Consider the following 13278-nt stretch of genomic DNA (forward strand, 5'->3'; position numbering starts at 1 on the left):
TGATCTAAGCTAGGAGGGGTGTATTTTTCCTAAACCCATTTATTTTACAATACTCTCCTATTATCTAAATACTCAATTATGGAAAAATGATTAAATAACGGAAAATCCAGAATTTTTTTTTTTTTTTTTGAGACGGAGTCTCACTCTGTCGCCCAGGCTGGAGTGCAGTGGCCGGATCTCAGCTCACTGCAAGCTCCGCCCCCCGGGTTTACGCCATTCTCCTGCCTCAGCCTCCCGAGTAGCTGGGACTACAGGCACCTGCCACCTCGCCCGGCTAGTTTTTATTTTTTTGTATTTTTTAGTAGAGACGGGGTTTCACCGTGTCAGCCAGGATGGTCTCGATCTCCTGACCTTGTGATCCGCCCGTCTCGGCCTCCCAAAGTGCTGGGATTACAGGCTTGAGCCACCATGCCTGGCCCAGAAGATAATGTTGTGATGACACTAAGAGTATTTATTAAAAGCATATAACATAGGAGTAGACATGGAACTAAAAAAAGTATTTAATTTTTTAAAAGCATATAATAAATAGAAAATAACTATAAGAGTGTGTGTGTGTGTGTGTGTGTGCATGCGTGCGTGTGTTTTAATAGAAATGAGGTCTCACTATGCTGACCAGGCTTGATTTGAACTTCTGAGCTCAAGCTATCCTCCTGCCTTGGCCTCCCAAAGTGCTAGGATTACAGGCATAAGCCACCACCTCCTGGCCAATAATTATAAAATTTAAAATGTTCTAATAAATTAAATTAAATTACCTTATGTAAAAAATGTGCCCAAAACAAGACTGAAAGAAATATTTGCCACTAATGTAAAACTATAATTAATGATAGGGAAAAAAAATTTACAAGCAATCATAAATTTCCACTAAAATAAATATATGCTTCTATTAAAGGGAAAGTTTCATCAAAAATAACAATAAAACATATTCTTTTTCTTTTTTAGTTGGTGGTATGGATTGGAACACGCATTCTTAATTCAAGAACTTTCACACTAACAAAACTTAGAAATCCCAAAACCAACAACTTATCAGTGATGTTCTATTTTTCCAGCTCAGTATCACTTCAGTTCAAATACTACAGGAAGAAAACCTGGTAACTTAAAATCTGAATTACCTATTAAAGACATCACAAAAAACAACAAAGAATAAATATAAGAATAAAAAGAGATGGAGAAACAGGTAACAAGAGAAATGCAGGAAGAGAAGGAGGAGCCAGGATGAAGGAAGAGGAGATGGGTGAAGGAATGGGAAGAAATGGGAAAAGGAAAAGTTGAAGGAGGTAGGGATAGGAGACCAGGAAATTTTTAAAAAGTAATAATAAAAAACACCTTGGGAAGGACCAGGCCGTCTAAGAAAGGGAGGAGAAAGCCCAAGGGCAACTGTATTAATGTTCTCATTTTCACTTTCTTTTCTTTTGCATATCTGTCAAATTATTATAATACTCTCTAAAAATCGCTTCCCAAAACAAAATAGCAACTCAGAATCTCAGTAAGCTATCACAGTCACACTTCTAAAATAGCTGCAATCAGTAATTTCCCAAGATACAAATTAATCCAGGAAATTATCTAATTTACATTAAAAGATGGCTTTGGGAATCATCACATTTCAAGCCTGAAGAAAAATTAACACCCATACAACTCATAGCAACATTTATGTGTGTAACTGCTAGTAACATGTCAATATTAGGCTATACTATATTCACGAGAAAGAAGTTTTCTGTCTTCTCTCTGGGGTCTCAAAGGCATTTTGGAGCCTCAGCTCCCTCACCAGTAAAATAAAGGTAGTAGACTGAATAATCAGCCAACTCTGCACAGACCATAAATCTATAATGAGAGAATAAAATGAAGGAAAAATATTAATGTTTCCAAATTAAATATTGAGTATTCAAGATAAATGACAACAATGTCTATATTGACAAAACTAAAAGCTAGCAATCATATGTTCATTGTCCCATTTTTTTTTCTTACTGATCCATAAAACCCAAGCCTGGAAGCCATTCCCTTATACCACATATGAAATAACCTCAAATGATTCTTATTATAAAAATTTTAAAAAGATACTTTTATATACGGCCTGACATGCAGAAAGAGCTCCACAAAGGTTGATAAAGTATTCAAACCAGCAACGATGTTTTTAAAGAAGAAAAAGGTTGGTGAATTAACTATAACTTTCAAGAAGGCAAAACATTTCCAACCGCTCTACCAGTAAACTAGTATACCTATAGAAAACATGTTAAAAAAAAAAAAAAATTTTTTTTTTTGAGATGGAGTCTCCCTGTTGCTCAGGCTGGAGTATGGTGGCACCATCTTGGCTCACTACAACCCTCTGACTCCCAGGTTCAAGCAATCCTCCTGCCTCAGCCTCTCCCGGATAGTTGGCACTACAGGCACACACCACCGTGCCCAGCTAATTTTTTCGTATTTAGTAGAGATGGGTTTTTGCCATGTTGGCCAGGCTGGTCTCGAACTCCTGACCTCAGGTGATCCACCCATCTTGAACTCCCAAAGTGCTGAGATTACAGGCCACCGCACCTGGCCAGAAAACATGTAAATTTTTATTTGAACAGAATAGTATTAGAATCTTTTTTGTGTGTGAGTTAAGAACGTAACTGTGAAGACTGAATTCAATTTGTGAGGCCTTGCTTTCAGTCAGATTAAGTCTGAGAATTAGCCAGAGACACTATTTTCAGGATCTATCACTGTCTACAAGCTCTGCATTTGCAAAACTAAGCCCCCTTATTACTGTCTGCTGCACATCGGCGTACTTGGTTGATAATGGAAGGCCAACAAAAGAGGTCACAGTACTCTGATTCATACTGAGGAACATATCAATAGCTCCAGTAAGCTTTTCTTTATGCATCAATTTCTTTCAATTCAGCTGGAATAAAATACTGGTTCAGATTTTTCCTAAGCACCCCTGTTTTACTGCAAACTAAAAAAGAAAATTTGAGTCACTAGCCTATAGAAACAAGATCAGAAATTTAGCCTTTTGGTTTTTCCTTTTGTGCTATTCGTTTTCCTGGTTTCCTGTACTGAGCACATATGAATACATTTATCTACGATTAACACACACATACTTTGTAATTGGGGGAAAAAATTTGGTAAGCAACAAGTACCTATAAGGGGACTAAAAAGAAGCACAATAATATGTAATTCAACAGAGCGTTGGAAAAAACACACAAAATATAACTAATGAAAGATAACGACTTCAGAGAGAGAAAAAACACAGAATAAATCAGTGGTTTCTAGACCAGTAAGCATACAAATGAGTCTAGGTTACAGATGTCATGGAGGTGTAACAGGTGTTTTACTTTATTAATAATAAAGAGTGCAAACCATGAAGAGCTAACAGTATTTGAATTGCCCCAAATAACACAGCATTACCACTGTGTTTCTACCAACTAGGCAGAAATAGATAACAAATCTAACTTAGTTCTAATCTAGATTTAATTTATATTGTTAGATCAAAAGCATCTTGAAAGCAGAATACACCTTTTTAAATACCCAAAGAACATCTTACAAAACTTGTGTAAATATTAGGACACAAAGAAAACCATGATAAATTTCCAAAATCAGAAGTAGCTGAGTCAGGCCGGGCGTGGTGGCTCACGCCTGTAATCCCAACACTTTGGGAGGCCAAGGCAGGCAGATCACCTGAGGTCAGGTGTTTGAGAACAGGCTGGCCAATATGGCGAAACTCCGTCTCTACTAAAAATACAAAAAATACTAGCCAGGTGTCATGGCGCATGCCTGTAATCTCAGCTACACGGGAGACTGAGGCAGGAGAATAGCTTGAACCCAGGAAGTGGAGGTTGCGGTGAGCTGAGATCACGCCACTGCACTCCAGCCTGAGTAACAAAATGAGACTCTACCTCAAAAAATAAAAATAAAAGTAAGTAGCTGAGTCAATAACCAGCACGATCTTGGCTCACTGTAACCTCCACCATCCAGACTCAAACAATTCTCCCGCCTCAGCCTCCCGAGTAGGTGGGATTACAGCTGCCCACCACCACACCCAGCTAATTTTTTTATTTTTAGTAGAGACAGGGTTTCACCATGGTGGCTAGGCTGGTCTCGAACTCCTGACCTCAGGTGATCTGCCTGCCTCATTACAGGCATGAGCCACCGTGCCAGGCCTCCAAAGGGATTTTAATGGATCCAAAATATAGAAACAGTGTCCAATTTGTATTTACAAAATGAGTATAATATTGGTGCCAAAAAACTTCGGAAAAATCTCATATATAAATACAGATAAGAAAATCCTTGATGGAAAAAAAAAAAGTAACAACCAAAATTACCAGTACATATTCGGAATAAACCATGTCCAAGTGAGATTTTTTTGCATAAATACAGTCCAAAACCAACACTAACAATTCTGTTGATATAATTCAGCATACATTAAATGCTCAAAGAAGAAAAATCATATGGCTATCTCTTTTACATGAGTTTTTAAAAACAAAAAAAAATATCAAATACCAGAGCATGCTGACTAGTGGGGAGACTATGCAAGTATTCCCATGAAGGACAGCAACAAGACAAAGATGTCCATTATCACAACTGCTTAGCACTGTTATTTCATATTAGATGGGAGAAATAAAAAGTATAAAAACTCAAATAAGAAACTTTCCCAGGAAAACCCAAAAACTGACAAGAGAATGCTATAAAGTATTTCTGGATACAAAATTAATATTCTGAAACAAACTAATACTCTGAAACAGCCTTCATATATACATAGCCAGATAATAAATATAACGTGCTGAAACAAGAGAACTGCTTAAGCCCAGGAGTTCGAGGCCAGCCTGCCTGGGCAACAATGCAAGATCCCATCTCTTTAAAAAAAAAAGAAAGAAAAAAAAAGAAATATAAGAGAAACACACAACATACCAATATACCACAGCAGTTAAGAACTGGGAATAAAATGAAGACATAAAGAGAGAAAACTAAAGCTGTACTGAAAGACACAAAAGAAAACTTAAGACAACTAGAAAAACATACAATACTCTTGAGCAGGACATTCAACATTATTAAGATCAATTCTAAGTTGCTACACAAATTTGCCATGATCCAAATGAAAACTGAAATACTATGTTTTCCTTTTTCTTTTTATTTTTTAACTAGACAAGCTGATTCTAAAGTTCATGTAAAAATAACAATTAAGCAGCCAGGCACGGTGACCCACGCCTGTAATCCCAGCACTTTGGGAGGCCGAGGTGAGTAGATCACTTGAGGTCAGGAGTTTGAGACCAGCCTGGCCAACATGGTGAAACCCCGTCTCTACTAAAAATACAAAAATCAGCTGTGGCAGGAGCCTGTAATCCTAACCCACTCCAGAGGCTGAGGCAGGAGAATCACTTGAACCTGGGAGGCAGAGGTTGCAATGAGTTGAGCTCACGCCATTGAGCAAAATTCCCTCTCAAAAAAAAGAGATAACAATTAAGCAAACGCAGAAAAAAAAAAGAAAAAATCTCCAAAGAAAATGGAGACTAGCTTATCAGATATTAAAATATCAGAAGATACAACACTGAAAGCTGTGTTGTATTGGTACAGATACAGATTAATGGAACAAAGTAGAAATCCCTAAAAATACCCAAAATATAAATATTTGGTATATAATAAAGCTGCTTTTTAAAATCAAGTCATGGGACAACTGGGTAGTCATCTAGAAAAAAGTAAAATCCGATGTTTGCTTCACACTGCATACCAAAATAAATTCCAGATGGATCAAAGGTATAGTAACATTATGCAACTGACCAAATGTAGAAATACTATTTTCACTCTACACATACAGCTAGTGAGCCAAAATAACCTAATTCTAAGACTTCAAATCTAAGAAAATACTTGGCTTATGAAAAACTCAGAAAATGAAGGGTTTTTTTTTTTAAGTCAAGATGCTATAATACATGTTTTCTCACTAGATGAATTTAGTCTTAATTTTTTCTTTTCTTTTTTTTGAGACAAGGTCTCACTCTGTCACCCAGGCTGGAATGCAGTGGCACAATCTTGACTCACTGCAGCCTCAAGCTCCTGAGCTCAAGCAATCATCCCACCTCAGCCTCCAGAGTAGCTGGGACCACCCAACACCACGCTCAGCTAATTTTTTGTAGAGATGGGATTTTGCCGTGTTGCTCAGGCTTAGTCTTAATTTTCAAATGAAGTTTTACCAAAGTTATTAATTGTAAGGTATACTTAAGGCTTATAAGCAAAGCAACTAGTGTCTACAACCAAACCTCCCGAACACTCCTGATCTTGTCTGATCTCAGAAGCAGGGTTAAGCCTGGTTAGTACTTGGAAGGGAGAAACACAACTAGTGACTGAATACAAAGTTCATTTCACAGTTTAATAAAAAAACAAGATTACAGTTGAAAAGCAACTCCCTAAAAATTACAAAGTGACAAATAAGTACATACAGAGATAAAATAGTATTGTAAAAGCAAATTATTGACCCAAACTGATTTTTTCTTTTTTTTCTTTGAGATGGAGTCTCACTCTGTCGCCAGGCTGGAGTGCAGTGGCGCGATCTTGGCTCACTGCAACCTCTGCCTCCCAGGTTCAAGCGATTCTCCTGTCTCAGCCTCCTGAGTAGCTGGGACTACAGGCACCCGCCGCCACACCTGGCTAATTTTTGTATTTTTAGTAGAGACGGGGTTTCACCATATTGGCCAGGCTGGTCTCAATCTCTTGACCTCGTGATCCTCCCGCCTCGGCCTCCCAAAGTGCTGCGATTACAGACGTGAGCCTCTATGTCCTGCTGACCCAATCTTGATTTCTTAAGAACTGCAGCTAATTCCAAAATGGGTCAATAAAATCCAGACAAAGATTTTCCTTAGTTCTAGTCTCCTCTTAATCCTCCAACCATCTAGTACAGTGTCTAATCTTTAGCAGGGGTAGCTTTTCACTTACTCTCTCCCTTCAACTTCCTGAAAATTTAATAGATAATTATATAACTAATAATTCTACCCAATATGTAATTTGAGAATACAACTAGATGAAACAATATCTTTAAAATGAAAAAGCTAAAACAATAATCTCTTGTAGTTACCAAAAAAAATCTGAAATTATAAGTCTTACGAGACTACCATAATGGAAGTACAGGAAAGTAACGACTAGTTAAAAATCAGAATGGGGCCAGGCGTGGTGGCTCAAGCCTGTAATCCCAGCACTTTGGGAGGCCGAGACGGGCGGATCACGAGGTCAGGAGATCGAGACCATCCTGGCTAACACGGTGAAACCCCGTCTCTACTAAAAAATGCAAAAAAAAAAAAAACTAGCCAGGAGAGGTGGCGGGTGCCTGTAGTCCTAGCTACTCGGGAGGCTGAGGCAGGAGAATGGCCCAAACCCGGGAGGCGGAGCTTGCAGTGAGCTGAGATCCGGCCACTGCACTCCAGCCTGGGCAACAGAGCGAGACTCTGTCTCAAAAAAAAAAAAAAAAAAAAAATCAGAATGGGAGTCATGACATCAAAGCATTAGTCAGGGCTGGGTGTGATTGCTCAGGCCTGTAATCCCAGCACTTTGGGAGACTGGAGGGTCACTTGAGCCCAGGAGTTCAAGACTAGCCTGAGCAACACAGTGACAACCTGTCTCTACAAAAAATACAAAAACTGGCCATGTGTGGTGGCACACGCCTGTAGTCTTAGCTACTCAGGAGGGTGAGGCGGGGGACCGCCTGAGCCTGGGGAGGTCGAAGCTGCAGTGAATAGTGACGGCGCCACTGCACTCCAGCCTGCACTCTCACTCTGGGTAATAGAGTGAGACCTTATCTCAAAAAAAATAAAAATAAAAAATAAAAGCATTAGCCAATCAGAAATTTCAAGTCAGCATCTTAACCAATTCATTACAATTTATTTAAAGTATTTTATTCAGAGAGTTCGGTAAAAGTGCAGTGTCCTCAAGAGGAAATCTGACCACGAACTTATCAATTTAATTCTTGCAACTGAATAAACACTGGTTGGCAAAAAAATAATGTCAAGAAGTTACTGAATCAAAAATATTTCCTTCCCAACTCCAAAAATCGTATCACAATTCATACCAGAAGGCAAGAAAGACAAGAGCACCCTGGACAATTAAAAGACTTGTAGAACCAGTAAAAACCTCTGAAATAAACAAAAGAACTTTTAGGGCTTCTTCCATAAAATGAGACTACTGGAATAAATGATCTCTGGAATTCTTTCCAGAATTAAAGGACTAGAGATAGATTATTTTCTAACTATGAATTTCACTGGTTTTTCTAGTCTTAAACCTATAAAAAAGATAGCACAAGACTTCATCTTAATTCCAAGGGCACATAAAAACAAATGGGTGTTTTCTTCTAAAAAAAAAAAAAGAAAAAAAACATTGGGTGTGGACTATGTATACTTAACTCAGAAAGTATACTTGACTCAGCAAATATGTACAATTCACACCCTTTTTTTTTTTAAGAAGAAAATCCTTACTATTTGACACTATTTTACTCTACAAGTAACTAATACAATACTAACGGGTTAGTTTTTTGTTGTTGTTGTTGTCTTGAGACAGAGTCTTGCTCTGTCCTCTGCACTCTGGAGTGCAGCAGTGAGATTCTTATGCCTCAGCCTCCCGAGTAGCTGGGATTACAGGTGTGTGTCATCACACCCAGCTAATTTTTGTATTTTTAGTAGAGACAGGGTTTCACCATGTTGCCCAGGCTGGTCTCAAACTCCTGACCTCACGTGATCTGCCCGCTGTGGCCTCCTAAAACGCTGGGATTGCAGGCATGAACCACCATGCCCAGTCTCTAACTGGTTAATTTTAAAACAAAAAGAAGTTACCATACTAGAAGCTATTAATTTAACCTGAAATAAGTAATCACAAACATAATTTTTTGTTCTTCTTGGAGTCTTCAAACTCAGTGGATTGTATCATTCTGTTTCCATCATGTGAAACCTGAATGATTTTTCCCACAGAAGTAAGTAATAGAGCCTTGTTCACGAAACTTGAAAACTCAAATCCCCAGGGGAACATTGTAGGCCTAAAGGAAAAACAATATAAGGATGGAACAACTTCACACGGTGTCAAAGATTTATGGGGAGAGAAAAAGGGTCCTTAGGTAATTTCACATGCTTATGAAATATGTGTATGCTAAAATAAATACCAGAACAGATGTCTTTATTTAAAGTTCTATTAAATATTTAAGAAACAGATTATTCCTATTTTATTTAACCTATTCCAACACATAAAACGGGAACAAATATATACTTGCAGCTTATCAATTTATTCAGGATTTGTTTATTGTCTGTCTTCCCCACTAGCCTTTAAGCACTACGAGGACAAATACCACTTCTGTCTCATTCACCATTACACCAAGCATAGTGCCTGGACACAGTAGTGCTCAGTAAGTCCTGCTGAATGAATGTTGCTGAATTTCAAGTTCTCATATGAGATCAGCATAATACTGATATCAAAAACTGACAGAAAAAAGAACCAGAAATAAAAGCATATTTAATTTTTGTTAATCCTTGTTTTTAGAGACAGGGTCTTGCTCTGTTGCCCAGGTTGGAGTGAAGTGGCATGAACATAGCTCACTGCAGCCTCAAACTCCTGAGCCCAAAAGATCCTCCTGCCTCAGCCTCCCAAGTATCTGGGACTACAGGAATGCACCACCACACCCAGCTGATTATTTGTTTTATCCATACGTACCCAAATCCTAATTAAAACAGTAGCAAATTAAACCGCAAAATCCTGACTGTAGCAAACTTTTAGAAAAAGTGATTCAGTTTCCTTCAACACAAAAAGAGCAAGATGAAAAAAGAACCTACAGACTGAAAAAGATCTTAACGAACACATCTCAAGCAATCACAACTTAGACCCTATTTGAGTCCCAATCCAAATACATGAGGAAAAAACAATAAAACAATTAAGAAAACATGAATATTTGATAATATGTTAGAGAATAAGTTCATTTTCTATGGGCAGGATAATGCTATTATAGTAATTTATGTGATCTTTCAGAGATATACAAAAATAACTTGACAGATTAAATGATATGACTGGGATTTGCTCTAAAATAACTGGGCAGAGGGTATGTATATAAAGTTAGATTGACAGTTATTGGGGCTGTATGGTGTTATGATATATACATATACGGACATGGACATACATACATACATACACACACACACACACACAGGTTTTCGACTACAGCTCCTGGCCCATAACTCCCATAGCCCTTGTCAGATCTTTTGTTATAATATTAGGTATGTCAGGCCTCAAAGGCCACAACTGTCCTAAGGTAGAACTCTATGTCTTCCAATACCCCTTTCTCACTGTGGGTCTTAAGCCCCTCTCCAGGCAGGGCAGGATGGCTCACTCCTATAATCCCAGCATTTTGGGAGGCTGAGGTGGGAGCATCACTTGAGGTCAGGAGTTTGAGACCAGCCTTACCAACATGGTGAAACCCCATCTCTACTAAAAATACAAAAATTAGCTGGGCGTGGTGGTGCATGCCTATAATCCCAGCTACTCAGAGGTAGAGGTTGCAGTGACCCAAGATGATGCCACTGCACTCCAGCTGGGCAACAGAGTGAATGTGTCTCAAAAAAAAAAAACTGAGAGAGGGAGAGTCCCACTCTGTACTCTGGGAGAAGGAATGCTGACATCATGAAGCTTCCATAAAAACTTAAGAGGACTGGATTTGGAGAGCTTCCGGCTAGTTGAACACCTGGATGGAGGTTCGTGGATGGTGACGCCCCAGAGAAGACATGGAAAGTCAGTGCACCTTCCCCCATACCTTGCCAGACAAATCTCTTCATCTGTATACTTTGCAATAGCCTTTAGAATAAATCAGTAAACATAAAAGAGTTTCTCTGAGTTCTGTGAAACACTCTAGCAAATTAAACAAACCCAAAGAGAGAATCAAGGGAACTCCAACATGAGTGAAGCTGGTGGTCTTGAGGCCCAGACTTGTGACTGATGAGTGCTAGGGGGCAATCTTGGAGACTGCGCATTCAACCAGTGGGATCTGACACTATCTCCAGGTAGGTAGTGTCGGCACTGAACTGCAGAACACCCAACTGGTGTCAGCTAATTGGTGTGTGGGGAAAATTGCCCACACACTTGGCCACAGAATTCTTTTTCTGTGTTGATAATTGCTGTGGTGGTGTGTGAGTAGAAAAAAATAAGAGTTTTTACAAAGCAGGATAAATCTACATTTTTGTTGTTGTAGTTGTGACAGAGTCTCAGTCGGCCACCCAGGCTGGACTGCAGTGGTACGCTTTCAGCTCACTGCAACCTCTGCCTCCGGGGTTCAAGTGATTCTCCTGCCTCAGTATCCCAAGTAGCTGGAATTACAGGTGCACACCACCACACCCGTTAATTTTTGTATTTTTAGTAGAGATGGGGTTTCACCATGTTGGCCAGGCTGATCTCGAATTTCCTAACTTCAGGTGATCTGGCTACCTCGCCCTCCCAAAGTGCAGGGATTACAGGCATGAGCCACCATGCCCAGCCGAATCTACTTTTATGAGTTTGGAACTTTCTAAAATAAAGAACTAAAACAAGGCTGGGTGCCGTGGCTCACACCTGTAATCCCAGCACTTTGGGAGGCCAAGGCTGGTGGATCACCTGAGGTCAGGAGTTCGAGACCAGCCTGACCAACACGGAGACACCCCATCTCTACTAAAAATACAAAAAATTAGCCAGGCATGGTGGCGCAAGCCTGTAATCCCAGCTACTCACTCAGGAGGCTGAGGCAGGAGAATCACTTGAACCCGGGAGGCGGAGATTGCGGTGAGCCAAGATCACGCCATCACACTTCAGCCTGGGCAACAAGAGCGAAACTCTATCTCAAAAAAAAAAAAAAAATCACAAAAGCCTATACACAGTTTAACTTTGTGTGTGTGTGTGTGTGTGTGTGACAGAGTCTCACTGTGTCGCCCAGGCTAGAGTGCAGTGGCTGGATCTCAGCTCACTGCAAGCTCCGCCTCCCGGGTTTACCCCATTCTCCTGCCTCAGCCTCCCGCGTAGCTGGGACCACAGGCACCCGCCACCACGCCCGGCTAATTTTTTTTTTGTATTTTTAGTAGAGACGGGGTTTCACCATGTTAGCCAGGATGGTCTCAATCTCCTGACCTCGTGATCCGCCCGTCTCGGCCTCCCAAAGTGCTGGGATTACAGGCGTGAGCCACCGCGTCCGGCCAACATTTTTATAAAGTTCACAATTAAGCAAAATTAAACAGTATATTGTTTAGGAATATATATAATGTGGTTTATAAAAGGAAGGAAGTGATAAACCCAAAATTCAGGGGAACAGCTAACCCTGTAGAGTAGTAAAAGGATAGGATAGGACAGAAACAGACAAATAAATAAATAGTAATGTACTGGTAATGCTCTAGTTTTCAAGACAACTAATAAGCTTGCAAATGTTTATCATTATGCCTCATAACTTAGATGTTTCACATTCATATTTTTTCTATATGTTAAACATCATACAATGAAAAACTGTAAAGCATACAGCTCTAGATGCTACAAATTCTCTTTAGCAAAAATTAATAGTATTAGATCAGGTTAGCAAACTAAACATCTATCCATCCCAATCATAATCTCTTAAAAAAGAAAATCGTAACAGCACTAACAAACCCCCTCCTAAGAGGGTGGTTTCTAAAAGTTATCAAGATACCACAAATGAAGTCTCTACAAAGGAATGAAGATCAGATTGACAGAGAAACAAGCCCTACTCTCTGGAGAAATGACAGATTCTCAGGCCAAGGCCAATCTGAAAGAGCTCTCAATGGCCAAAGATAAAACAACTTGAGCAATAAAATAAATCAATGTGGGACTTTAACCCAAAATATAAACTGAATACTTAAGTCCATACTGATTTCATATAACTGAGACAGGTACTTTACCTGTGTATTTTTCCAAAAATCCACAAGCCCAGTCTAATTATAAGGAAAACAGCAGACAAAACCAAAATGAGGACCCTTCTACAAAATACCTGACCAGTTTTCCCCAAAGCTGTCAAATAAATTACCAGGGGGCAGGGGAAGGACTAAGAAACCATCACAGACCAGAAGAAACTAAGAAGACATGACAACTAAACACAATTTAGTTATCCTAGATTGGATCCTGAAATAAAAAAAAAAAAATTGCAGAAAACGGTTGGCTGTAGTGGTTCACACCTGTAATCTCAGTACTTTGCAAGGCCAAGGCAGAAGGATCAGATCTCTTGAGCCCAGGAGCTCCAGACCAGCCTGGGCAACATGGTGAAACCCAGTCTCTACAAAAAATAAAATAAAATAAAATAAAATAAAATAAAATAAAATAAGTCAGGCC

At 39.4% G+C, this 13278-nt stretch overlaps 1 protein-coding gene across 6 annotated transcripts in view; it reads right to left on the reverse strand.

Moving 5' to 3' along the window:
* UBAP1 (ubiquitin associated protein 1) overlaps positions 1–13278 on the reverse strand; it is a 75334-nt gene that overhangs the window by 41257 nt on the left and 20799 nt on the right. Inside the window, exon 2 of one of the 6 annotated variants that reach the window (XM_025358841.1) lies at positions 9259–9413. The exons of the other annotated variants lie outside the window; for them this stretch is intronic. The gene's annotated coding sequence lies outside the window, so the exon portion shown is untranslated. The remainder of the gene's footprint in view (positions 1–9258; positions 9414–13278) is intronic. 6 annotated transcript variants of the gene reach the window in all.

The sequence above is a fragment of the Theropithecus gelada genome, chromosome 15 (genome assembly GCF_003255815.1).
Source record: "Theropithecus gelada isolate Dixy chromosome 15, Tgel_1.0, whole genome shotgun sequence".
Taxonomy (NCBI): Eukaryota; Metazoa; Chordata; class Mammalia; order Primates; family Cercopithecidae; genus Theropithecus; species Theropithecus gelada.